We start from the raw sequence: 27,267 nt of genomic DNA, 5'->3' as shown, positions 1-27,267 counted from the left end.
GTATCAGTGACATAAATGTTCAGGTCATCCTGAAATCCAGTGACTCCTAGGAACCAATGAGTCATATTCAAAGAAATCCCTGATGTTGCTGATCAATTCTAGTAATTTGTCTTTGAATGCCAGCTCATCATTAGTTAAGAGTACACAGGTACACACGGTCTCCTCTGCACATTTGTCATTTCAGAAGGCTAAACACTAATGGTGATCACTCATTGCCTAGTTCCACTTGAATTTTCTCAGGTATCATGTAGAAGCCTACCTGTACACGATGGTGCACTTGTGATTGGCAACTGTGAGCAGTGATGGATTAATGACATGTGGGGCCCCTAGGCTACTTCAACACAGGCCCCCTTCTAGGCTATTGTTGGGTCTGGATCCAGGCTGGTATGAGACCAACTTCTGTACTCCTTGTTGGGTTCGGCACTCACAAGTGATATCACTGGATCTGCATACATCCGGGCGCACACACACCTTACCTACCTTCTTCTCCCAGCAGGTGCGCCTGATCAGACTCAGCAGCACAAATAAAAATAAATATGAAATAAAAACAGAAACAGAAAAAAGCTAGATAGGCCACTGGTCACACTGGGCCCCTAGGATATAGCCCAGTAAAATGATTACCAGGTGCGGGGCCCGGGTGCAGGCTATGCAGCCACCCCCCCCTGAAACAGACCTACGGGCAGATTTGCAAGCTTGTGAACAGCTGGCGGTCCCCTAGGGGGTCCCCTAGCGGGCCATGGTACAGTTCCCCCCTGCACCCCTGGTAGTTCCGCCACTGCTATAGCCCCTAGTCTGTGCATTAATCTGCCCTTTGTCTGTGAGTACTGCCAGTGACAGGGTTTAAATAGCGAATTAGGATTTTTTAAAAGCTTTTAAAAAAAATGGTTGCTTAATATAATAGCACTAGTCTGTATAAAGTATACTACCTTAGGATATGAGATTTAAAAGACCCCAGCTACATTTATTTCCTATTTCTTAAATGTACAAATACTGCTCAGGAAATCCCTATTCTATAACTTGTGCCCCATAGGGTTTAAGAATTCCCAACTGGCCTGGGAAGACTACGTACTGTCCATAGGTTATATCATGGGAGGGAGCACATGACTCTATGGTCTCCACCTAGTATGGTTAGAGGTGGAAGTGTGGGAGCCTGAAGGGTAAGGACACAGCATTGAGCTTAGAGACCTATAGAAATAAACATCCTTAGAAAAGTCTGGGAACATGTTCCCAAGAAGAAAGTAAAGGCAGTGGATGTCAATTTCTATCATAGCATAGCACAGGAGTTGTGAGATAGGTAAGCCAGCTTATAAAGCAGTAGTGGGCACAACCAATGAGCAGTAGTCTAGGTTTAGTTCTCCAAGGTGACACCTTCTTAGATGTAGGGACCACATACTGAAAAGGAAAACAGGCTAGTGTTATCCCTTTGAGGTAGAGGGTATTCGTTAGATGGAATGTTTTCTAAGTGGCTGGTTGTTTGATCTATTGCACCCTGTGTAACTTTTACTATACAGCTTAGCCTCAGGAAGTAACTTTAAATAATCTATTTGGCTAAGAATCATGGTGCTCCGTCATTTACTGATGAATGTAATAAAAGTCGGAAATGGAAAAAATATATGCAAGGTGAAAAGTTACTGTATGCCTTTGTGCAAACAAATTTTCCAACAGTGGAAGAAGTTTTGCGAATTTTAGAGTTTGTGCCAGTGCCCAGTCTGTGTAATAAAACTTCATTGTGAAAAAATCGTTATGTTAGCTCCAAAAGATTACGACACTTTCAAGCACTTCTAAAAAGTCTACCATTAAAATTTGCAATGCAATAACAGTTTAAGGAAGACTATTAAATTGTGAAATGTGAAATTTGTTCAAATTGCTTTTTTTTGCAACTTTTATGACATTGCCCTATATGTGTACTAAGGGGCAGATTTATCAAAGGTCGAGGTGAATTTTCGAAATTAAAAAAATTCGATGTTGGAGCTATTTTTGTTTACCACGACTAGGGAATAGTCCAAATTCGAAATTTAGTCTCTTTAAAAATTCGACTTCAACCATTCGCCATCTAAAACCTGACGAATTGCTGTTTTAGCCTATGGGGGACCTCCTAAAACCTACTTGGAGTCAATTGGTGGACTTTGAAGATTTTTTGGGAATGCACTAGTACTTTGATTCGTACGATTCGAATTCGGCCGAATACAGACCTATTTGATTGAAAACGGACCTATTCGGCCAAAAAAAACCTTAGACTCAATTTTGGTTGGTCTTTTTGAATTCGAATTTAGAAGTTTTTCAAATTCGAAATTCGACCCTTGATAAATATGGCCCTAAGTACTAGGTGTTGAGAGTTACAGTTTATCTTCAAAAGACCCTCACTACTTTATAAAGGCCCAGCTAAGAGGGTCACAATGTTGTGTCTGGAGAGCAGCTGGAATAAGGTAGTGTCAAATACTGCTTAACATGGTGGTTGGAGTACCCTCATCCCTACTTATGAACTGGAAGTCTGTAGCTTGGTGGGGTCATGCCTGTGTTCACCCACCCCATGAGCTGAGAAGACTAAAATTAAAATAGGTTATCTACAAACCAGTGCTTTGACTACCAGCATTTTAACGCGCATCTGATTATGCCACTAAAAATATATAATCCCCCATTCATACTTGGAAGAAACTATGTGTCTGTCTGGCTATGCATGTTTAATTTCCTATCATGCAGCATTGGTAGCCAGGGATTCTCTGATGAGAATACTATAAGGAAAACTAACCAAAGTAAATGAAAATGAATAGGATACATCGTAGACAATTAGATAAGAAAAGGAGGGAGACACCTGCCCTAATGGTACTCATTGAGAAAAGCAGACACTGACTGATGATAATGTGGGAGGTGAAACTGCAGAGGTCAAGGATGTAAAGGCCTTTTTAATCTTAACTACAGGGGGTTCCCATCAGTGGATCAAATATAATGGGTTTCCCTGTTGGTTCTAACTTGTTTCATTCTAGAGATAAAAGCTTTAAAAAATACTGAGCCAAATACAGTATATGTTGCTGCTCTGTTGCTGCTTTCTATTCAGAAATACGTGGGACCTTGGGTTTTTCACACAAGTAACGTGTCTACATATGGCACAATTATTCTGCACTGCATTTATAAATTATCATTAATTTGTAGTTTTTCTAGCCTAATTATGAAGTCCTTTTTTTACTAATGGGGCAAAGAGTCACAGCAATGGACCCACAATTATATTACAATTACTCTCAGGTCATAATGGACATCACAGGTGGGCCGGGGCAATCTAAGTCCTGATTAGTTTTCTTGCCAACATGTGTTTGGATAGGAGTCCAGCCCCCACATGTAAAAAAGGCACTAAGTTTGCCCAAGGAGCAGTAACCCATAGCAATCAACAAGATGTTTGCTTTTCAACAGGTGACCAGTAAATGCTACATCCTGATTGGTTGCTACGTGTTACTGCACCTGGGCAAACTTAGTGCCTTTTATTGCATAACCCCCCCCAGGACTCTGAAACACCACCTACCCTAACATTCCCTCTTAGACCATGTCTGATTGACTACTGATGGTCTGCTTTACTGGTTGTTGGAAATATTATTTACTGAGTTGCATATTATAAAGAACAATCAAACCCCTAGCTGCTGTTTCTCTTCAATGAATCCATTCAAGAACTGTTAATTAACAGTCATTACCCAGTTATTAGACACTATAGTAATAAACTTTATATATAGTTTTCCAAGAACATCGCTTTTCAGCGGTTTCCATTTGTATCAGGCACATGTCCCTTTTAGCCCTAACATAAATATATAAATACTTGGTTTAATTTATTGAGTCTCTTCGAACACTTTATTTCCTGATGTCTTTCATTTGTCTGATGCTCCCTGGGGCAAAAACTAATTAGGGACTTTACAGATGGCATTGAGGTGTAGGAATTAATAGGCCAGCTCATGACTACACATCCGCCCAATGGCAAGAGAATAAATGGTCATTAATACAGTACATGCATTTGGGCATATTTGTTAATTCAGTTGCTATATAAATGAATGAGGTTGAACAGAAAAAGCAGGGGATTAGTAGCCCAGGCTTCTTCTAGCTACTGGTTATTCTTGTTTCCTATTTCCCATGACAAATACATTCCGGCCTCAGAAAAATAACAAAGGCAATTGGCGCACAAAAAAAAGAGTATTTCAAGTCATCCCAAGCAAGACATCTGATGGGCATGAATTATACTTTATACAAGCAGAATGAGAGCAATAACGCTAGAGATGCTCGGATCAGACTGGGTCAGTCTGAAGCAATCTTGGATGAGAGGAAAGCCTAAAAAAAGTTTTATTTTTTCAAGAATAGATAGAGAAAGTGGAACACACCAATTCCAAAACAGTCTAAGCCTTTAACTAAAAACATTTTGCAGTCCAAATCTTCAGCAAAATGTAATATAAAGAAGCTCAGTACCCTAAAGCAATGCTAGTTGTGCAACAGAAAAGGGTCTGTGCAGAGAGGCTTTGAAGGGGTTAATAATGTCAGCTGCACAGTCAGCAAGTAATGATTGGGTAGAAATTCCCATGCTGATAACATGTAGGGAAGCCCAATTTGGTCAATTCATTTAACGCAGAAAACAGCAGCAGTTTCAGAACTAAGGACCGTAACAGAATTGATCCACATTGTAAATGACTCTGCAGCCCTGCAAACTGCTATTAATGTGAATATTGATTCATTTTTAAGGCACTTACAAGAGGACTCCAAGATCCCCCCAAAAAAATTCAAACTATATGTGCAATTTGGAAGCAAGAACGATTTCAGACCTGTGGTGAAAATCTTTCTTTTTAATGGTGTTTCTTTTAGTAAAACAAAGGAGATTGATCTGTAAAACTAAAAGGGCATAAGAGTTGCTTATGATGTTATCAACTAGCAATGGTCATACTGAGGGTTATCTAGTGGCTGGGGATCTGCAACTGGGGCTCGGGATCTGTAGTTATTCAAAGAGTTTAGGAACTAATGTTTGATGTCAATGGTCTCTAAGGGAATTCATCTGTTGAGGGTAAAGTGCTTTAGCGGAGCCAGGGTTTCAGTTGCAGTATTTTCCTTAAAGGGATCCTGTCATCAGAAAACATGTTTTTTTTCCAAAACGCATCAGTTAATAGTGCTACTCCAGCAGACTTCTGCACTGAAGTCGATTTCTCAAAAGAGCAAACAGATTTTTTTATATTCCATTTTGAAATCTGACATGGGGCTAGACATTTTGTCAATTTCCCAGCTGCCCCTGGTCATGTGACTTATGCCTGCACTTTAGGAGAAAAATGCTTTCTGACAGGCTGCTGTTTTTCTTTCTCAATGTAACTGAATGTGTCTCAGTGGGACATGGGTTTTTACTATTGAGTGTTGTTCTTAGATCTACCAGGCAGCTGTTATCTTGTGTTAGGGAGCTGTTATCTGATTACCTTCCCATTGTTCTTTTGTTTGGCTGCTGGGGGGAAAGGAAGGGGTGATATCACTCCAACTTGCAGTACAGCAGTAAAGAGTGATTGAAGTTTATCAGAGCACAAGTCACATGACTTGGGGCAGCTGGAAAATTGACAATATGTCTAGCACCATGTCAGATTTCAAAATTGAATATAACAAAATCTGTTTGCTCTTTTGAGAAATGGATTTCAGTGCACTATTAACTGATTCATTTTGAAAAAATTTTTTTTCCCATGACAGTATCCCTTTAAGGTTGGAAATCATGGAAGAATGGTGCACTGATGGCTAAAATCGTATTGCCTTCATTCGCTTAATAACCTGTCTCATCTCCAAGTGTCCCTCTGAAACACAGCCTGCGTTTCACATATAAAATCCATGGTCAGATTTTATAGTCGGTAGCCTTGAAAATATCAATATACAGTTATTAAATGCCTAGATATATCAAACGGGAAACCTGCTTTGGGGAGATGTTTAGAAGATTTAATTTAATGCCCGTTCAGAACAACATTTTACAGCTGATTGCCGACGCACCGTTGATATTAATATCAGATGCATCTGACTGTATCAATCATTATATTAGAACTGACACTGTTTACCTACATGCAATCTGTCTCGGACTGTTGGACCAGATTAGCAGCAAGTTTGGTCTCATAGGGGGTTAGTAACAAAAGATGAATAAAGTAAAACGGGGCTGTAAGGTATATGGGAATAAGGTAATTTTATATGCTTTGGCATGAAATTGTTTGTTCAATTATGCCAATAATATTTTACCCCAGTTTCACACCCATTTTAAGCTAATGCCTCTATAGTCTAAATTAAATTGAACATTCAGAAATGGCATTTGGCTTTTACAGAATTCAATGGAAGTAAGTACTGTCTTGTTACTTAAAGGAGAACTAAAGATTAAAAATAAATCTGGCTAGAAGTACTGATACAGTATATATATATATATATATATATATAAATATATATATATTGAATCAATCGAACAGTTCAGCAGCCCTATAACAATAAGGATCCAGGCCTTCAAAGTTGTCTGCAGGAGTTCCCCCAGCTTGGATCTTTGTAGGCCATCTTTTGAGTGCCAGTGACACTGCTCATGTTCTAGAGAGCTGGGCCGCAAAGTTGAAAAGCTAAGCTTGAATATTAAATTCAAATGCAAATTGCTCTGGTTTCTGAGCTCCCACGTAATACAAGTTTGAATTAATTATTAATTAGCCTTGTGTTGTGTGTTTTATGGTATATTTTAAGAGAGACTGGCATGTACCTCTTCTTTTAGACACACTGGGCCACATTATTTGGTGCACTGCTGATGTTTCTGATGAATCTGAGCCTTGGAGCAATCACACAGTGCTGCTTAAGATTTTGGATTTTCATATTTAAATTAAGTTGTCACATTACTAACTTTGCTTAAATTAACTTCTGTTCTGTCAGATCCTGCTCAAGCCTTTTCTTGCTTTTTTGCTGTTTTCTAGTTTTGACCTTTGCTTGTGTAACACCCCTAATTATGCAATAAATATAATCAGCAACTCACCACAACAAAGAGCCTGGATTTCTATAGAGTGGACAGTAACAGAACTACATTTCCCAGCATGCAGCAGAGCTCAGAACCCTGCATGGGCCTTGGGACTAACAATCATGAGAAAGGTTGCAAAATGCTTTGGAGGAGGGACTGCTCTCTGACTTTGGGGGTAAAGGAGAGATCTGTGGGACAGCAGGGAACATCAGACTGCTGTGTGTCTCCTGTTTTGGGGAGAGAGATCAGCCAGAGAGAGAGAAAGCCAGCTGCAGAGATCCTGAACCCAGGGAAGCTGTCTGGCTGAGAAAGTCCCAGGCTGGAAGGCTGAACAGAGGTCCAGGTGATAACACTGCTGGAGGACAGAGCAAGGCCTGGACTGGGAGTCAAAATAGGCCCTGCCATTCCAAGTACACAGAGGCCCAAACAGCCCCCTACCAGCCCAAAACAGCCTCCTACCAGCCCACTATATGGTAACTTTCTATGGAACCATACAGCAGCCCCTCTGGCATTTGCCAGAACCCACAGATTGCCAGTCCGGGCCTGGACATTATCTGCTCATATCTGCTATTCAAGTGATCCAGTGATTTAGGAGCACAGACTGTAAGTAAACTTCAATACCCTATTGGGGAACTGTGAACTTTTATCTGCCAAGTGATTCCTAACCAGGAAGGATGGTGTTTTTAAGTGGCAAGTGTTATGCCTCTAGCTAGCAAACTAAAGGAACAGCATTAACAGACATTGATTTGGTGAGGATTAATACTAAAGGGCCCCAACGTGCGCAAATCATTTGGGACTGTGACAGGGGAGTTAACACAGTATTTAGTTTGCTGTATATGTTACATAATAGTGTTAAGCTGGTACTGTTTTATAATATGCATGTTGTTTAATATTGCTGGTTATATTCAGATCCCTGCCATTTACTACATTCAAATACTAAAAAGGGATCTTATTATTTAAGCAAAATTTACCTTGCTGTGGTTAATCAGGTAAAGATATGGGGTGTCACTGAGTGTGCTGGAGTTACCAATTCATACACATTGGCTTCACCCAAGGGTGTGCTACACTTGTTTAGACTATGCTTCTTGCTGCCCACCCAGACCTTTTCACTAAGCTTGGCAACAACTTTGCCTTATGTTTCTCTGTACAATGCTGTATGCCAATCTAAAGTGGAGGGTGCTTACTCTTGGTACCACACAGAAAAATCTGGGACCCCAAACAGGTGTTAGTGCAGGCAAATTCTGGCAGGTGTTTGCTGCTTCATGGAAGGGTAATTGCTACAGCAGCCATCCATTTTGGGTTGTACTCCTAATGGAATAGTTACATATATACTGTATATTTTCAAGTGGTCCCTAAGCTCATGCTCATGTAACATTTGAAAAATTAAAAGAAGGCCAACATTTTTTGACCATGCCAATTTTATGACAACACCCCATAATTTCCATGCCCATTTTGCAAAATTTGGTTATAAAAGTTTGAACACACTTTTAGGGCCATGCTGTGTGTTTTAACAGTTTTGCTAATGAAGTTAAACTTGCCCTTTAAGCTGTGAGTAATAGTTCTTCCAAAAGACTTGCTTATCTTAAATAGAATTCTGGGCTCTCTGCTTATCATAAATTATTACAAATGCAGGTGCAGGTGCTAAGTATTCTGGACTCTCGGCCAAAAGCCTCTTATTAAATTACATTTCTGAAACTTTGTATCTGGCTTCAGGGCAGGAGATCAAAGAGCATGTGCAGTAAGTGAGCCGAAAAGGGGCTAGTGGTGGCTCTTTTCAACTATATGAGAATTGTACCTGTTTTATTATTCCATACTAGAGTTATCCCCTCGTTTTCCACTCAGCTATGAATTAATGGGTATGTAAGGAGGTAAAATATATTTTATTTATATTAATGTCAATAGTTAATTTAATGTTCCAGTTTAGCCAGCAACCCTTAAGGTTGTTCTGTAGAGGAATTCCCCTGCAGGAGGCTAAATAGCACATAAGGCAGTGCCTTGCTAAGGCACTTCCTTTATTTTGGCCTAGAAACATCAAGAGGCAGCATCCAAACCGAAGTGGCTACACATATAAGGACATTAGTACCTTCAGGGCTCACTAGAGAATAGTAATGGCAAGTAAATTTACTCTAGGAGTGAGAGTTAGAGAGGGCTAACAAGTAGGGACAGCCTGTTGTCCCAACAAGGAGAGACCACATACCTCCCAACATTTTGGAAATAAAAAGGACAAAAAAGTTGCCAAATTTTTTTGACCATTCCCATTTTTGTGGCCACACCCCTAATTACCATGTTCATTTTACAAAATTTGGCAGGTTATGAAAGTTTGAACATATTTCTGTGTTTTTTTTCCAGTTATTATAGTTTAGCTAATGAAGATGAATTGCCCTTTAAGCTGTGAGTCTAAAGGTCCCCATAGATGCAAAGATCTTTCGTTGGTGACCGATCGATTTCAGTGAAATCCGACCAATCCGTCAAATTATGTGGGAATTGAACTATTGTGCATCTTACGATTTTTCGTCCAACATCTGTCAGAAAACTGATCGGCCAAGGTTAAAAAAAATGTATCGGTCCCAGTGCAATCTATCTATGTTTGGAGTGGACCAAGCAGGCAGCTCCCCTCAGTTTTCCTGTCAATATCGCTTGAAATGGTCTTTTTAGTTGATGGACTAATTGTACATTTAAACGATCATTTAGAGATAATCGTGGTCTCACGATAATGAAAAGATCTTTTAAAAATCTTTACAACTATGGACAGCTTAACTTTTCCCAAGGGACCTGTTATCTTATATTGTTACAATTACTTATTTGATTATTTCGTAATTGTTACAAAAATATTTTATCTGCAGCTGTGGCTGTTCTGTGCTCTCTGCCAAAAGCCAATTAAGTTAGAAACTTTATTTCTTTTTCTGGCTGTTCAGAGAAAAATGGGACTTTCCAGTACAAATGAGGGACTGTGGGTTGAGCTGGCAAAAGAGGGACTGTCCCTCTAAAAACGGGACAGTTGGGAGGTATGACTGACTAGGTGGAGGATAGAGCCTCTGTGCGATTGTGTGCCAGTGTTAGGAATATGAGCGTGTAGGTGTAGGTTTGAATCAGAGGGGACCTACAGTGGAAGCTTGAACCTTATATGCACAGTCATGGTAGATAAAAGGAGGAACTTGCTGGAAAAGCTAATCGCTCTCTGTTCATGCAGACAGGGGCCCTGGAGGCTGGGAGCAAAGTTCACCCCAGTTGTGTCTGTGTGTGTGTGAGAAGTACAAAGAGCAGGAGGGAAAGAATTTGCAGAAGTAATAAATATTGTACAAGTTGACCTGCTGAAACAGAACAATATTGCCCTGTTTGAGCAGTCTTGTGCCACTGGAGTCTCCAGAGGAATAAACATTATTACAGCACCCACTCACAGTATATAAACCCAAATATGTAGATTAAAATTGTGCTCACGATAGGCTACACCCTCATACTGTACTGCCTATATGAAATGCAAAATCTACTAATACATTTATTATTGTTCCTTTTTCGTTGCTGCCTTTCCAGAAAAAAATATTTCAATTATCACTTATCTCTCCTCCCTAATCATAACATGAATTTCAATAGGGGAATGTAATGTTAATGTTCAATTCATGACAGTTTCTCTTTCAAAAAGAGATCCCAGGCAGTTTCATTTTTATTATTATTCATTATCATTATTAATTCCTTCTTGTACCATGGTATTTGGAATTGCTTTAAACTGTTAACAAAAAAAAAACCCTACAAGATTTACACAAATAAATACCCAGCTTGTCACTGTGTCAATGGAATCAGAGCCTAATCTTGTGGGACAAGTCATCATGGTTCACAGCACACAAGGGCAGCAATTTACAATCTTATAATGAACCCGTCATACAAAAAATAAATTTGCCTTTGGCAACGTCATATAAAAAAAAAAATATATATATTTTTTTAGGCAGAACTAAAATAAAAAGTTTGTAAAAGAGAACTTGACCTATTTTTATTTAAAAACGATTCTGTGGATTTTGACCGATGCAATTTGTGGCATAATGAGCTGTATAATCCGTCCAGAAAGTGAAAAATTTGGAATGGTCTATACTTTTATACGTGTGCTCACAAAAAAAGGGAGATGGAAATGCGACCTGTTTTGTTGTTCTATATTCTGCACTGTCTGATCGTACAGGACAAGGTTAGTTTAATGAGCGCAATTTGTCATCATAATGTCACTTTTATCATTTGTCTTTTTTAGTGGCTTTGAACAGCATTTCTCTGCAAGCGGTCTCCTGGTTCTGTATTAAATTATGCCTCTATCCTTGACCCCCTGATGCCGTGTTAGCGAGTGTCACTGCTCTGTGATCCCCAGATAAATGAAAAAAACTGAAATATGTCATGTGATTATTCAAGATGAGGACCAAAAATGCATTAGGGGAGGTAGTGGAGAAATAAAGGGTTTTATTATATAACTTCAGAGTACATGTCACAAAACAGAGCTTGGGTCCCTGAAAAGATTTGCCATAATCATCAAACAAACAGGGAAATGCTTTAATAAAAAAAAAAAAAATACAGATATGGGACCTGTTATCCAGTTTGCTCTGGACCTGGAGATTTCAGGATATCAGATCTTTCTGTAATTTGGATCTTCATACCTTAAGTCTACTAGAAAATCAAATAAACCTTAAATAACCCCAATAGGCTGCTTTCAATAAGGATTAATTATATCTTAGTTTGGATCAAGTACAAGGAACTGTATTATTATAAGGGCTCTTACACATGAGCGTTTTTACCTGCGCTCCCCTGCGTTCTGTTTTTCGGCGTTCAGCCGCAGGGAAGCGCAGGAATAGACGCATTTCATTATTTCAAATGGGGCTGTACTCAAACAGGCGCGTGTAGGCGCCGAACTCAGGAAAAATGCAGCATGTTGCGTCTCAACCTGCGTTCGGCGCCTACACGCGCCTGTGTGAGTACAGCCCCATTTGAAATAATGAAATGCGTCTATTCCTGCGCTCCCCTGCGGCTGAACGCCGAAAAACGGAACGCAGGGAAGCGCAGGTAAAAACGCTCATGTGTAAGAGCCCTTACAGAGAAAGAGGTAAGAATTTTTAAGAATTTGGATTATTTGGATAAAATGGAGTCTATGGGAGATGGCTATTCCGTAATTGGGAGCTTTGTGGATAATGGGTTTCCGGATAACAGATCCCATACTTGTACATGCAAAGCATTTTATTTGCATAATGTGCATTTTTTATGACCTGCTTGAAGTATGTCTAGCACAAAAATCACTGCCAGTAATTTTAAGTACATGCAAGATGCAATGATGAAAACACTATTTTTTTTGTTGGCGAATGCAAAATGCAAATGTAAATTAGGGGTGGGTAGGGAAATCACATGACTTTTCGTCACAAAAGAAGAATTTTTTCCACTTTTTCCTATTCTACCCCTAATTTACATATGCAAATTAGGGTTCGGATTCGGTTCGGTATTCGGCCGACTCTTTCACGAAGGATTCAGGATTCGGCCGAATCCCAAATCGTGAATTTTTTTCACCCACTGGAGTCTATGGGTGTCTTTTTTGGTTGTGAAACCTGGCCACAAATTTCACTTATCACTAATTTGGTGTCAGTGTACCTTTAAGCTGGTAAATAGCAGGTATTGTCAGTGCCCAGATCGAGAGGAGCCTGGACAAGTACCAACCAAATACAATTCTGCTTGTAATCAAGCACTGAGGATTTTATTCCGCAATGCCACACTTATAAAATATCTGCATAGATTTAATCCTGCTGTGTTCTGCTGGTTCAGATTCCAACTATTTGCTTAAGTGTCAGGTTTCTGAACAGGGATTTATTTGAAGGGCACAGGGAACAATGAAAAGTTTACAGTTCTGCAGAATGGTTTTACAAGCCTTGGGCTGAAAACAAACTTGAGAATTACTGATGATTACATGAGATTTGTGCCCAGCATATACTGTACCTTAATGTTTCAAGTAACCTTGAGATTTACAGCCTTATATAGCAATATGAGACAAATTGACAACAGAGCAATGTTACAGAGCAGAAAGTCAAATGCTTGACTGACAGCCTTCATCAATCTAATTTCACTAGGTTAAACTAATCTAAGTTCATTATACACTGATTATACACTGGTTTGCACTGGTGACAAAGCTCTGGTGCAGATTTGCTCAACATTACCTTATAAGTTTGTTGGGCTGATGGCTTATGGGTGTTAAAGGGATTGTTCACCTTTGATTTAACTTTTAGTATGATGTAGAGCATGATATTCTAAGACAATTTGCAATTGTGGTTTTTGAGTTATTTAGCTTTTTATGCAGCAGCTCTCCAGTTTGCAGTTTCAGAAATCTGATTACTAGGGTCCAAATTACCTTACCTTGAATAAGAGACTGGAATATGAATAGGATAGCGCTTGACAGATGAGCAATAAAAAGTAGTAATAACAATACATGTGTAACTTTTTATTTTTAGAGGGAGTCAATGACCCCCCATTTGAAAGCTGGAAAGAATCAGAAGAAAAAAGAAAATAATAAAAACTATAAACAAAATAAATAATGAAGACCAATTGGATACTGACTAGAATTGGCCATTGGCTAAAATTTCACTTAAAGGTAACCCACCCACTTTAAATCATTTTGATCCTTGAAGGAAAATGGCTGTGTTCAGTAGAGGCAACTTCTCATCTCAAGCAGAGGTGCACAAGAACTCTTGATTAAAGGTATTTTAAACCTTTAAGTTAACTTTTCGTGTGTTATAGAATGGTCAGATCTAAGCAACTTCTCAAATTGGCCATCAATAGTTGTTTTTTTTATATAGTTTTTACATGATATGCCTTCTTCTTCTGACTCTTTCCAGCTTTCAAATGGGGGTCACTGGCCCCATCTAAAAATAAATGCTCCTGAAGGCTACACATTTATTGTTATTGATACCTTTTATTGCTTCTATTCAGCATCTTTCTATTCAGACCCTCCCCTATTAAAATGCCAGTCTCTTACTCAAATCAATTCATGGTTGCTAGGGTAATTTGGACCCTAGCAACCAGAATGCTGAAATTGCAATCCTTAGAGGTACTGAATAAAAAACGAAATAACTCAAAAACCACAAAAAATTAAAACCAATTGCAAATTGGAAACATCACACCCTACATCATACAAAAAGTTATGGCAAAGGTGAACAGCCCCTTTAAGGGTCCGTCCTGCTGGCACAATATTCTGGAAAGTTTGACAGTAATGAAGATTAGGGAAGCTTAGCTTCCTCTTAAAAAAAAGAGAATTTAGGACCTTCTCTTGTTAGTCCTTCTCCACTGAGCATCTAACCACAGATCTTCCCTTGGGATCTGTGACATGAGCCTTGGTGTTATGAGTCTAATAAACAAATATCGTAGGACTTTAGCTCTAGCTATACATTTTTACAAAGGTTTAGAAAACTATATGTATTCTACTGTATGGATATACAGCTTTTTATAGCAATGGTCACTGTATCATAGCACTATTTTGCACCTCCAGTCTTTAGCACTAATGAGTGTAATCGATAAGCCAAGCAAGCAAGCACAGTGTTTTAGCAAATTGCATACTGGCCCAATTCATCTGATGATGAAGTGAATAATAGCCCTGGATAAACTACCATGGCAGGCCATGTTATATCAAAACATCACCTTGGAATACCAATGAATGCCTTCCTTCATGTCATTGTGCCCTATATCAGCCAGTTCATTTTACTCTGGGAAAAACATGGTGCAGTAATGTTGAGTTACCATTAATGGCAATTTCCTAGTGATCCAATCATAATAAATAATCCTACCAACTTGTTTTGTTTATATACTTGCTCTGTTTTGATTTACATAGATTGTTAATCATCAGGGGAGATTTGATCTCTCAGCTGCCCTGAGTCAGGTCCTGTGATGCTGCATCGTTATTGTGCTCTCATGCACTTGAAGAGCCAAAATTCCGATTTAAAACCCATAATTTAGGCTCTTAAAGATACAAGGAGCAGCTTTTTGTCACACCTGGTAACTTGCAGGGGAATGCTGTTGTTTTTACCTTGCCATATGGCAGGTGCTCCCCTGTTCATCATTTACATGAGTTCCTACCCCAGTGGAGCTTACAATCTAAGCCAGGTTTCAAACACACTTCATGCTTAGATAATACTGTAAGCCCATAGAACAGGTACCGCCTCTAGTAATGTCTGTTTATCACACTTGTTGTTTGTGACCCTTTGTAGTTGGCAATCAGGGCTTAAACAGGACAGAACAAGAGGGAGTATTGAACAATGCACCTTCTCTGGTCCCCTGTCTCATAAGTAATCTAGTATCTATGCAAGTGCATTACAAAAACAGGGGTTTTTAGTTACAAAGTTATGATCATAAAATTTGTTAGCCACCATACCATGTCAAAGTAAACCCCACATGGCAGTCCCTAAATATTTACCCCTGGTAATAGTATTCAAAGGCTGACATCCCCCTGCATGATAGCATCTACTGGGATAAGTGACTCCTGGCAGCATAACTGCTAAACCTCCAGCATCAGCAGGGTTGTGGGAGTACTCCAAGGCTATGTAAAATGATATAATTTTTTGTAGTTTTGTAGTTCATTTGGCCAGATCAGTAGCACTTCCATTCTATTTATATAATTTTACTTAGCCTTGGAGTGCTCCCACAACCCTGCTATTTTGTACTTCAAATGGAAAGCCCTGACTTGAAATTATAAGCTGGAATCCAAAGTGTAGTGTCACTACATTTAAATGCTTTTATCCTTTTTACATTTCTATTAAATCTCTTCCATCCATCAACCTCATACAGTTTGTTCCCTGTCAATAATTGTCGCCGATTGTTCCCTGATAATGTTGTTGCTAACATTCTTCTGCTGATCATTGTGTGATGACTGTTGTATAGTCGACAGTTTAAAAAATTTGAAGGTGCAAAGTTTGCTCCAGTTCTAGCAACCCATAGTGGCCAGTGTTTTCAAGTAAACACAATAAGTAGTTGTGGAATGCAAGACCTGCAACAAATGTGGCATGGAGTGTCTCTTATTACCTAATTGGATCCAAGTTAACAAGCAGAACTTAGCCTTTGTTTTGACCTCATTTTCTTTCTGCTCTGTGCATCTCATGAGTACTCCAGGAATACTCTCATTGGTGGCCAAAATATAAGCTGAGAAGACAACTTTACTTTTTGTTACGTCCAGGGTTGAACTGGGGGGCCAGGGCCCACTGGGTTTTTTCCTGGTGTCCCGCCAGCCCAGTCTCGCACTCATAAACTAGATTGCATGTTACTGCTGGAGTATATTGCTGTTCAGAATACAAGTTTGAATTGTCTATAACATTTAAGGAAACATGTAAATGTGGTTATTAAAGCACCCCTTCATCAGGTGCTCAAAACCACCCACCACCTTCCTTAAATTCGTTAATTGCAGGTATCCACTCATTTACTGTGCAACATGCAAAGTGCAATGCCGGATGCAAGTCACCATAGTTATATATTTAATGCAGCAGAGACGGAGGGGGGGGATTTGCCAAAAAATTCCATATTTGGGATTGCATAAATTTCTGGTGGCCAAAATGGTGGTTGCGATTGAATCTTTAGGTGCAAGTAGTCTTCAAGGTGGTGGAAGATTCAGGGTTCCCCAGCATCACTTGCTCACAAATGCAGCAGGATGCAGAATGGATGCAGCACTGCTGAGAGAAGCTATGTGTGACCAGCTTTGGAAACAAGTACCTTAATAGAATTCCTGGGGTTCTGCTGCCTCCTTGTCCTAAAACATACATTAACCAATAGAATCATAAGGGTTCGTTTATGACCCAGAACCACAGTTGCGATTAGGCAAAAATTTGCACACGCACATCTGGCCTCTCCAATAGGTTACGTACGGTGCCTGGGGTATAGGAGGACGGCCCCTCCACAATTAATGAGCAAAAAGTAACTCCAGCACATGTAACATGCTCAAGGGATTGCTCCCGTGTTTAATGTCAATCCAACAATACAATGTTTCGGGGGCGTACCCCTTCATCAGGTGCTCAAAACCACCCACCACCTTCCGTAAAATTCGTTAATTGCAGGTATCCACCCCTCCAATTATGTAAATATACAATTAGTTATACAGTTAGAACATAAGTCCAGGAAAATGTAAAAAGTTCTTTTTTATAAAGTCCAAGCATAACATCCGTGAAATGCGAAACTTGAATGCTGTTAGAAATAAACTTACACAATACGGTCAAATTACAAAACAGTAGTTTATAGTTCAGCAAGTACACTAAATTGTCACAAGACCTTATTTGGAAAAGGAAATAAATATAGCCATACCTTCCCCTGCTACTAGATTCTATTTGAAACAAATTAGGAGAATCTGTAAAGAATAAGGAAACAAATTAGACACATAGAAATTGGAAACTGTTACAAGTAGCTAGTCAGGCTGAATTCCTCATTTAACCCTCTTGGGGTCTGTGTTTGTAACAACCAGATCCAGTAACTTTCACACTGAGTTAATTTTAATTTTAAATTATAATCAGCAGTCATTACCTTCTCCAATACCTGCCACCTTAACTGGGAAGTTCTATGGTCTTTATCAAAAAATTGTTTGTACAAAAGGGTTTCTTGTTTAATCTTTTTCTTGTTAGTTTCTTTGTTTGTTTCTTTTGGGGTTGGTTTGTAATTTCGAATGGCCGCTTTATGTTCATTTCAGCGTATTTTAACAGGTCTACTTGTTTGCCCAACATAAGCCAAAGCACACGGGCATTTTAGGCAATAAATTACGCTCTTAGAATCACATGTATGGAAGCCCTTTGTAAAATGCTTTGTGCCTTTTTGTGGATGAACCACATAATAGTCTTTGGTAATGCCCGTACAATGGCCACAGTTGAGGCAGGGGAAAGTGCCAACCCTGCTACTACTTTTGTTATTAGTATTCACAACGGACCCAAGTTTCTTTTTAACCAGATCTCCAACGTTCCTTCTGCTTTTGTATGAAAAAATCGGCGGCAAAGTAAAAAGATTTCCATGCTTAATATCAGATTTTAAAACCTTCCAATGTTTAAGAATTGTTTTTCTTATGTATTTAGCATTTGTATCATAAGTTGAAACAAAAGGGATCCGTTTCTGTTTGGGTGTGACATTCTTTTTTGTAAGTAGATTGGCACGTGGAATTTTTCCCACCTCCTCACGAATTTTTAAGAGTATGTTTTTATCGTAACCCTTTACTGCAAACGTATTAACCATTTTTTCTGATTCATAAGCATATAGGGTATCATTAGAAGTGATTCTCCTAACTCTCATTAGTTGGCTTTTTGGTAAACCACTGAACAAACTGGGGGCATGAAAGCTTGTGGGGCTTAAAAGATTATTACGATCTGTAGGCTGTGTAGGCATGCATATGCAGAAGCCAGCGGGTGTCCCTGCAGATCGGGGGTGGGTGTCTGGCCGGCGGGGGCCCAGTCCGACCCTGCACAGTTGAACTGAAGAAGCTGCTCGGATGAGTAGTGAAACGTCTCCAGTTGCTTTAGTTTTACTTATACTAGATATTAATAATTTGTATTAATTGACATTAATAATAAATATAAATAAAAACATGCAGGATCATTTATTAAGCCTTCTGTTAGTGAGCAATAACTGACACACACACAAGTAAGAATAGAATAAAATAGATTTACTTATTTTTGTATAATTGTAGTTACAAGAATAGCCAGTTCAGCATTAATTCAGTACAAATCGGGGAGCCCCACCACCTCTGGCACGTGACCTTCAGGTTCCCAATAATCAAACGATGATCCAAATGTCCTTGCACTCTTTCAGGAGTCTGAGGTGAAGCTACTGATGAAGTGGGGGCTGCCTTTTATACCAGAATTCTTAAAAAACCCATAACCCAAATGCTGACTTGTGCAATAACATGTGCAAAACTTTGTCATAAAACACAAAATTCTAATTTGTTGCTTAAATATGTTGTCTATCTAGTGTATTGTCTTTCTGCTGTCTGTTTGTTTATTCCAAGGATTATTGCTGGGTAAACAATACCTAAGTTTTACTTGACTCCATCCAAAGATTTAATTCATACTGTATATCAAAGCAGATATACAGTATATATATATATTGTAAATCATTAGGAAATAAAACCACTATGCTACATTTTCCGAAGTTGCCTCACGAGGAAACTTTGGGCAACTTCGGAAAACGCAGCTCCGCATGTGCTTTAATGCAGGTGACTTTTCATTACAGCGGACGGAAAGACACACAACGGCAGTTCAGGGAGATTGTCGCCCAGAAGAAGAGGCGATTAGTCGCCAGGCGACTAAATCTCCCCGATTCTGCCCGTGTGTCACAAGCCTAAAAGTGATCAGCAGATTGTGAGCATTTCATTTCCCCCCACATATTCCAACAGTCCCTGATAAGGCTGAACAATCCCAATAGGCACAAAGTGGTGAACATGGGTTGTGCCACACAACATCGTGGCAGATAAGGCATTGGGCAATCATATGGTTATTCTTCCTGCAAATCAATGGGTTGAAATACAGAGGTGATGAAAATTGTTACAATGCATTTATTATTTTTAAAGAACTTTTACAAAAATATATCAGGTTAGAGTAATGTTTACAAAAAACGCTGACTGCTTAAAATGAGTGTACCTGCCGCAAACCCCAATCCAATCCATTAAAATGCTTATAATGCTGCTAGTACAGGGATAAAACAAATTTCAAATCAGGGAGAGCCATCAGAATCGTACTGGATAGTAGAATGTGTTGACTCCCCCTCCCTTGCTTGAATGTATAAGATTTATGGCTGTAGACCCTTGTGAACACTGATCCAAGGTAAGTTTAATTATCCCCAATCAAAAGTAAATCAAGAATAAGAAGGAGTGAAATTTCTGTGTATGTGAAAGTACTGTAGGAAGAGATGGAAATCCAAATCTACCAGCTCTTCCCTGTTTTTGCAGAGAGTTTAAGGGTTGCAAATCATTAAGATGCACATATAATATTTAACATTTTAACACAATGACAATATTAAACTAGCAGGATCAAACTATCAGATGAATTCCCTGACTAAAAAATATAATATGTAACCTTGACTCTTTTAAATAGCAATTTCTTCTGTATAAATCTAATCTAATTAGAGCTGTCATTGTAAATGAAGGTGTACTAATTGGGTGATGAAAATGTATCTGCATGTGAGAACAGCCATCATCGGTTTGTTTAGTGATTGGTAAAAGTGCTTCATCATTGCCCTCTTCTTGATTAGCTATTATACTGCTCCAGTTTTTGTCTGGATTTATTACTTAGGTCACATCCCTTAAATGCTTCCTTTAGGTTAGCATGGACTCACAGATAGCTGTCCTTAAATGAATGGTAAATCCTCCAAACTAATGAATGCAAAAAGCTCAGAGCACTCTTCTAAATATTCCCACAATTTGCATTCATTATTTTTCAATGTCAACCGATCAGCAGTTTTTACACTGCTAACATAGTGGATTTGAAACAACATCACCACCTGCTGGTTATTTTGGCTGACTGGTTAGGGTTAGATTAAAATGAATTTTCTGGCAAAGAAAAAGCTCTTGAGATGTTGCTCTGCTCAGAAAACGAAGTGAGTGAGCCAAGAAGGGTCATGAACTGACCAGAGGGTGGCATTGTTATTTCAAAGTACAGGTGTGGGACCTGTTATCCAGAATGCTCTGGGCCTATGGTTTTCTGGATAATGGATCTGTAATTTGGATCTTCATACCTTACGTCAAATAGAAAATCATGTAAACATTAAATAAACCGAATAGGCTGGTTTTGCTTCCAATAAGGATTAATTATATTGGATCAAGTACAATGTACTGTTTTATTATTACAGAGGAAAATGAAATATTTTTTTTTTAATTTGGCTTATTTGGATAACATTGAGTCTATGGGAGATGGACTTTCTGAAATGTGAAGCTCTCTGGATAATGGGTTTCTGGATAACTGATCCAATACCTGTATTTATATTGTCAGTCTAAAACTACTACAGGTATGGGACCTGCTATCCAGACTGCTTGGAACTGGGGGTTTTCATAAGGGGTATTTCCATAATTTGGATTTCCATACCTTATGTCTACTAAAAAATAATTTGAACATTAACCCAATAGGATTGTTTTGTCTCCAGTAAGGATCAATTATATCTCAGTTGGGTTCAAGTACAAGCTACTGTTTTGTTATTACAGAGAAAAAGGGAAATCATGTTGAAAATCGGAATTATTTGATTAAAATCGAGTCTATGGGATAATGGGTTTCTGGATAATGGTTGCCATACCTGTGCTATCTTGAAAACTAGAATGAATGTAAATAGCAGAAAGTGCTTACAATAACATTCTAAACAATGTTACATTAACTTGTTTTGTTTACATTAACCTTAATGGAATCACAAGATTAATGATGACGCTGGTTCACTGAGCAGATATATATTCCTACAGGGCAAGTTTTAGGGCAAGACAAAATAGGCATTCACTATAGGCCCCTTGATGGGAAGTGCTGCCTTTTATTTAGGGTAATACCTATTTATGCACATTTTGCTATGTGTGTGCCATCTGAATCTTCTTGGTTACTGCTGTATACATGGAACTGTTGAGCAGCAAAGTTCCCAGATAGAGCACCACTGAAACGTGACCCACGGAGTTCGGATTTTATTATAATACCTATTTATATATTTTTTATATTAACAACATTTATTTTGGTCATGTATACCGTGTGACCTCCCATCTATTGCTGGATCAAATGTCTCCTAGGGAATAAACAAAGCTCTGCTTCTACAACACCCATAGATTTGAGATGGTCTGAATTGCTGTAGTCTAAGTTCTTCCATGAAGAGGGATTCTTATCAAGTATACCATATTCATTCAGGGGTCAGTTCATTAAAAAAAAATATAATGCCATGCATAAAGGTCAGTGCAACCGCTAATCATTATAAGAGTCAAAAATCAGTTGGGCAACAATAATCTACACCTGTAACTGATGGCCATAATAAACGTTTCACTGTAAGATCCTACACTAGGCAAAGCTAGGGATTTAATTGTAATTGCATGATCAACATTGCAGACTGCATACCCTAGCTTAAACTGGAAAACTGAGGAGTATCATAGCTCTTTTGAAGCAAGATGAAATATCACACTTTACCTTGAGAAGAATCACAGCGCTATGTGTTATGCTGACCTCTAACATTAGAAGGTTAAGCAATCTTTCTTTTTGACTATTACAATTTTGTATTGCTGAAAAGCTTTAGAAACCTGTATAAGGAAGCAAATCTCTATTACATAACAGTATTTACAGGAATTATTACAGCGCCTGCTGCTTATTGTCATTTTCAAGTCATTAGTTCAGCAAAGGCAATACTGGAAAGCTATTCACATCCATTCTCCTATCACTGTTAGCTGAAGTTTTACTTTACAGAGTACATGATGTAATGGACCTGATGTAATACCTATTTACGTGCATGGCTAATTCCACAGCAACTACATGATTATCATTAAACTCAACAATTTTTTTGGCACTAAAACTCACAAACTCGAATTATAACTTCCAATCAAGTAAAAGCTTCCAAGGTTATGTAGAAGGTAATGGGAGTTGTCCTAGGCAAATTTAAACTATTCAATCAATCCAAGTTTTCTTTTTTTTTTTTTGAGGTATTTGAATTTTTTTCAATGGTTTTAGTTGCATTTTTCATATGCTGATTCTTTTAACTATGGTTAAGAGGTTAAAGAGCCTTAAACAAAAAGTTGCACCACTTAAGGAGATGTTAATCTTAAACCCTCTCCTTTAAAGGAGACATTGTGTGAAAAACAAAAAATGTGGTAGTGCATTATGCTATTTTAAAAATAGAAGGAAAATGCTTACAAAAAAATAGTGTGTCTGGCTCATTTATTGTAGTAAAACACTACTAGTCTCTCCCATCTGATCCTCTTCCTGCTGCCTCCTTTCCCAGGCTGTACACGGGGCCAGCACTCAACACACTACACTTTAGGATAGAAGCCAATCAGAAACTAGGCTGACCTGATAGGGAACTGAATCCTGTCTTTGCTTTTGTGATTGCAGGGCTGTGATTGGCTGTCCCCCTCCTATCTGAAGCCAGTGTCGGACTGGGATATCAGGGGCCCACCCAAAAACCTTAGACCAGGGGCCCACCATGAAACCTTAGACCAGGGGCCCACTAATATTCTTCATTTCCTCAATCAACCTAGAATAGGGAATGGCCATGAAATAGGACAAAAGTTTAGCAGCTTGAGGCCCACTGACACCTGGGCCCACCGGGAGTTTTCCTGGTATCCTGGTGGGCCAGTCCGACACTGTCTGAAGCAGGTCTATAGGGAGCTCCAATAAAGGAGCTTTTTAAAATGTGAGACCAGCACCATATTATTCATTATTGCCTACAAGACTGTGAGTGCATTTAAGTCCAAATGCATTAAAGGTAATGGGTGTTTTTTATTGTGGCAACCTTTTTGTCTCTGCAACTTTTTGTCCAAATTCATTAAAGTCAATAGGCGTTTTTCTCACTCCAAATGCATTAAAGTCAGTGGGCGTATTTTCTTATGGGAACTTTTTTGTTTTGGAAACTTTTTAGTTGCGGCAAAATTTGCAGATAGTGAAGAGGAATTTCAAAATTTGTAGTGTGAATTATATTCATATATATATATGCATCTAAAGAAAATAGAAGATGCTGAAATTATATACGGTATTCAAGTATCTAACCCAAAATCCTATCCTAAATGCCCACTCTACATGCCAACATGAATACACGATAGCTCCTGTAGTAGGAGAATACCCAATTTGTTCTACCCAATCCGCATGTCCATATGGACATAAATAAGGTGGTTTTAAATCTACAGTTCTAATGGAGATGCACCCGTGGGACTTATTTTAATACTGTCCATATGTTGGTAGTTTGCTAGTTGTGTTACTGGCTCTTCTTACAACTTACATAAACTGTACATTTCATTTTTCAGTCCAGTGATTTTTCTATTGCATTTCTGCATATCTATAATTTTTTTTAAAGCACTTTCTTAGGATTTTCATGACTGTAGGACTTACATATTAATTGACTTGCTCTATACATATGTTTAATTAATGAAGATTGGAGTTCTCTGCTCACATTAACATTAAGAACCAATGTGCTGCTAATTTAGCCAGATCATTGGACCATGATAGAGTAATTCAAAGGGGGGAAGGGGTTGGAAAACGATTCTATTTATCTTTTTTTTGCAGTCTTTGGACCATAGAAATACTTCGTGATGATTTGGAATTATATAGTGTGTAATATCCTTGGTTCATAAACAGCTTGAGTGTTAGCACAGAGATCTGACTGTGTCATAATCCCCATTCTGAAATAGTGCAGTGTCTGTTTTATTGAAGCTTCTGCTGATCTGCAAATATTCTCCTGAGCACAGTGTGTAATGTGGAGGCAGAACCCAAAAGTTCTAAAAGTTATCTACGTACTGTGCTTAGAGCCAGATTGTGGAGTGCATGATGACCAACACTTACCTGTCTGTGGAGTGAGTTACTTGAGTCAAGGCATCGCTCAACAACTGATTATCAGTCAAGGGAATTGTGCATTGTGCACAAAAGAAAGCCAAGGGAGTTCAAAAGGGAAATTTGTTAGGACTGTACCCAGAGTTTTGTTCTGATTAACTGCTGACAAAATAGATGTGCTACTGGGATTTTATGAATAAATATATTCTGTGCTTCTCTGTCAGCCTTAAAACATTCATGCAGACAATTATATCAGATTTGTACATTATTTAACCAGCAGCAGTGCTCTCTGTCACATCTATAGATCACTGCATCCTAGTAAGCAGTGCATGGTACACTTCAGACCCTTGTAGGGTGCACCCAGTCCATGGAAACCATCAATGGCTATTTGATACTGCTGATTAGCGATGGACAAATTCATGAAATGCATCAAAATTATTTTGATGAGCGTCAATTTTTATACGTGTGCCAATTTTGTCCAAATGCATTACAGTCAATGGGCGTCCCAATAATTTTGACGTGCAAAATGTTTTGACACACAGATTTTTCGCCGCAGTTTCATTAATTTATTTGCTTGCGGAGAAATGCAGAAATTCACAAATTCAAATTCGCTCATCACTAGTGCTGATAAACACATTCCGCCATTACCAGCTTTTAATATCCAAAGAGAACTAAGCACTAATAATGTTGCGGGCAATTGAAACCATATAACTTTTTTTAACTGTGCAAAGTCCCCTTTTCACTTTTACAATTTTCCCACTCTCAGGGTTGCCACTAATGGTCTGTAGTTTGTCGTGTTTTTCAGTGTTCCGTGACAATGTGTTTGTCATTTTGAATTTAGAAAGAAGTGTGAAAAGCCTATCGACACCTCTGTTAAGCATTACATTGGCTTCTTTGGTGAAATAGCAACAAGATAAAAACATCTGACATTGTGCACTCGCATGCCTTTACTGTCACAGACAGACAGACCCCTGAGATTTCCCTGCTCAAACCTTTAAATTAACTTTCATTATGATGTAGACAGTAATATTCTGAGTTGATTTGCAATTGGTTTTCATTTTTTATTATTTGTCTTTTTTTCAGTTATTTAGTTTTTTATGCAGCACGTATCTGCTTGCAATCTGGTTGCTAAGGTCCACGTTACCCTAGCCACCATGCATTAATTCGAATAAGCAGGGGCGCTCCGCCAATGAGGCGAGTTGAGTAACTCGCCTCAGGCGGCAATGCCAGGTAGATTTCCAGGGGCGGCAAAAAGCCGCTCCTGGTGCCTTTAAGAGACGAATTTCCGTTTTTTAAAGCCGAAATTCGGCTCTACTAGTGAGGGATAGTGCAATTGCGCTCCCCGCACTAGCGTTGCTGCCTCCCCCGGAGAGGTAAGCGGGCAGGGGGGGTGGCAGTACAGGTGGCTCTTTAGTAAGAAATGTCGCTGTGAATAAGAGACTGGAATACGAATAGGAGAGACCTGACTAGAGAGCTAAGTAATAAAAAGTCGCAATAACAATACATTTATATCTTTACAGAGACTGTTTTTTTAAGACAAGCGAAGAAGAGTCTTTTGAGAGTCAGAAGAAGAAGGCAACTCATTCACAAAACTATAAAAAAGAAAAATGAAGGCCAATTGAAAAGTTGCTTAGAATTAGCTATTCTACAACATTCTAAAAGTTACCTTAATGATGAACCACGTCTTTAAGACATACTTTACAAGTGTCAGGGCTTCAATGTCTTCTGTGAGCAGAGTCATTTCATTCCTATGTGTTTTTTTCAAGGACTTCTGGGAACGATACTGGAGAGCAATAACCACAGGAAAGTAACTGCGAGGGATTGCAGGGTTAGGTGACAGTTCATTAATTAAAATGCAGTGCTCAAGATTACTCTTAACTTACCTCTCTTCACATTTACTATGTGTTTTATCATTGACCTCTCTCTGTATTCAATTTTAATTAGGTTATATATTAACTACTGCACTGCAATGTATAATGTGCTAAAAAATGTAAATATCATTAGAAAAAATATCTGTCAGAAACAGTATGTGCTGTAGCTTGAGTGCCGCACTGAAGACTGGTGCCCATGTCAAATAAAGTGCATAAGTTCTATTGGGAGCCTTCTGAGATAATGCCAACCTTGATGCTGGGGCCCTGACTTTACATATAGTAACTATAGAGGACGTAGACTCCTGTCTTGTCTGCCATTGTGCTTTTCTGCCATTGTGTTGCGTACAGAGAGTTTTTACAAATTGAGACCAGTAGATGAGCAATGGAAAACCATCTGGAAGTTAGCAGTGCAACATACATGGGACGAAGTGACTGACGCTGGTGATGATTCGCCATGGTTACGGCTTTCAGGGACTTTGCTGATTTACTAACGGGTGCAGGGTCACGTTGCTAGCGAAGGAGATAGATGCTAGTGGTGATTCGCACTCTAACACCAGGCGACTTTTCGCTCTGGCGAATGGATGTTACTCGAAAAATTCACTAAAATGCAGATTTTACTGAGCGCTACCTCTTTCGCTAGACTTGCCTTCGCCAGCTCAGACCAGGCAAAGTGCAACGGAGAGTATAGATCTTCCTCAATTTTCAGTTACTTACATCATATATTTTGTGTGGAAAAACTTCTAAGACCAAAAAACGCTGGCGTCTTTTCCTTTTTTCAGTGTGATAGGCTGCAAAAGTGTTTACATTTTTTTTTGTGTAACTGGTTTCCCCCATACATTTTATAACAAATGGGAACATTATTTTACACTGGGCTTTTGTGTAGGGCATTATAACAGCTCTATTGACTTTATTATGGTTCACTTGGCATGTGTAGTTATCAGTGTAAATATAATGTATTAGATGCAGCATGTAATATAAAGAC

General features: G+C 38.8%; 1 protein-coding gene across 1 annotated transcript in view; it reads left to right on the top strand.

The window, feature by feature from the left end:
* Positions 1–7,044: 7,044 nt before the first annotated feature.
* LOC108697472 (zinc finger matrin-type protein 4) overlaps positions 7,045–27,267 on the top strand; it is a 277,352-nt gene continuing 257,129 nt past the window's right edge. Inside the window, exon 1 of the mRNA XM_018227533.2 lies at positions 7,045–7,567. The gene's annotated coding sequence lies outside the window, so the exon portion shown is untranslated. The remainder of the gene's footprint in view (positions 7,568–27,267) is intronic.

Source organism: Xenopus laevis, chromosome 7S (assembly GCF_017654675.1).
Source record: "Xenopus laevis strain J_2021 chromosome 7S, Xenopus_laevis_v10.1, whole genome shotgun sequence".
NCBI classification, from domain to species: Eukaryota; Metazoa; Chordata; class Amphibia; order Anura; family Pipidae; genus Xenopus; species Xenopus laevis.
The sequence above is the reverse complement of the archived record's forward strand: the minus strand, read 5'-3'. Positions and strand labels throughout refer to the sequence as shown.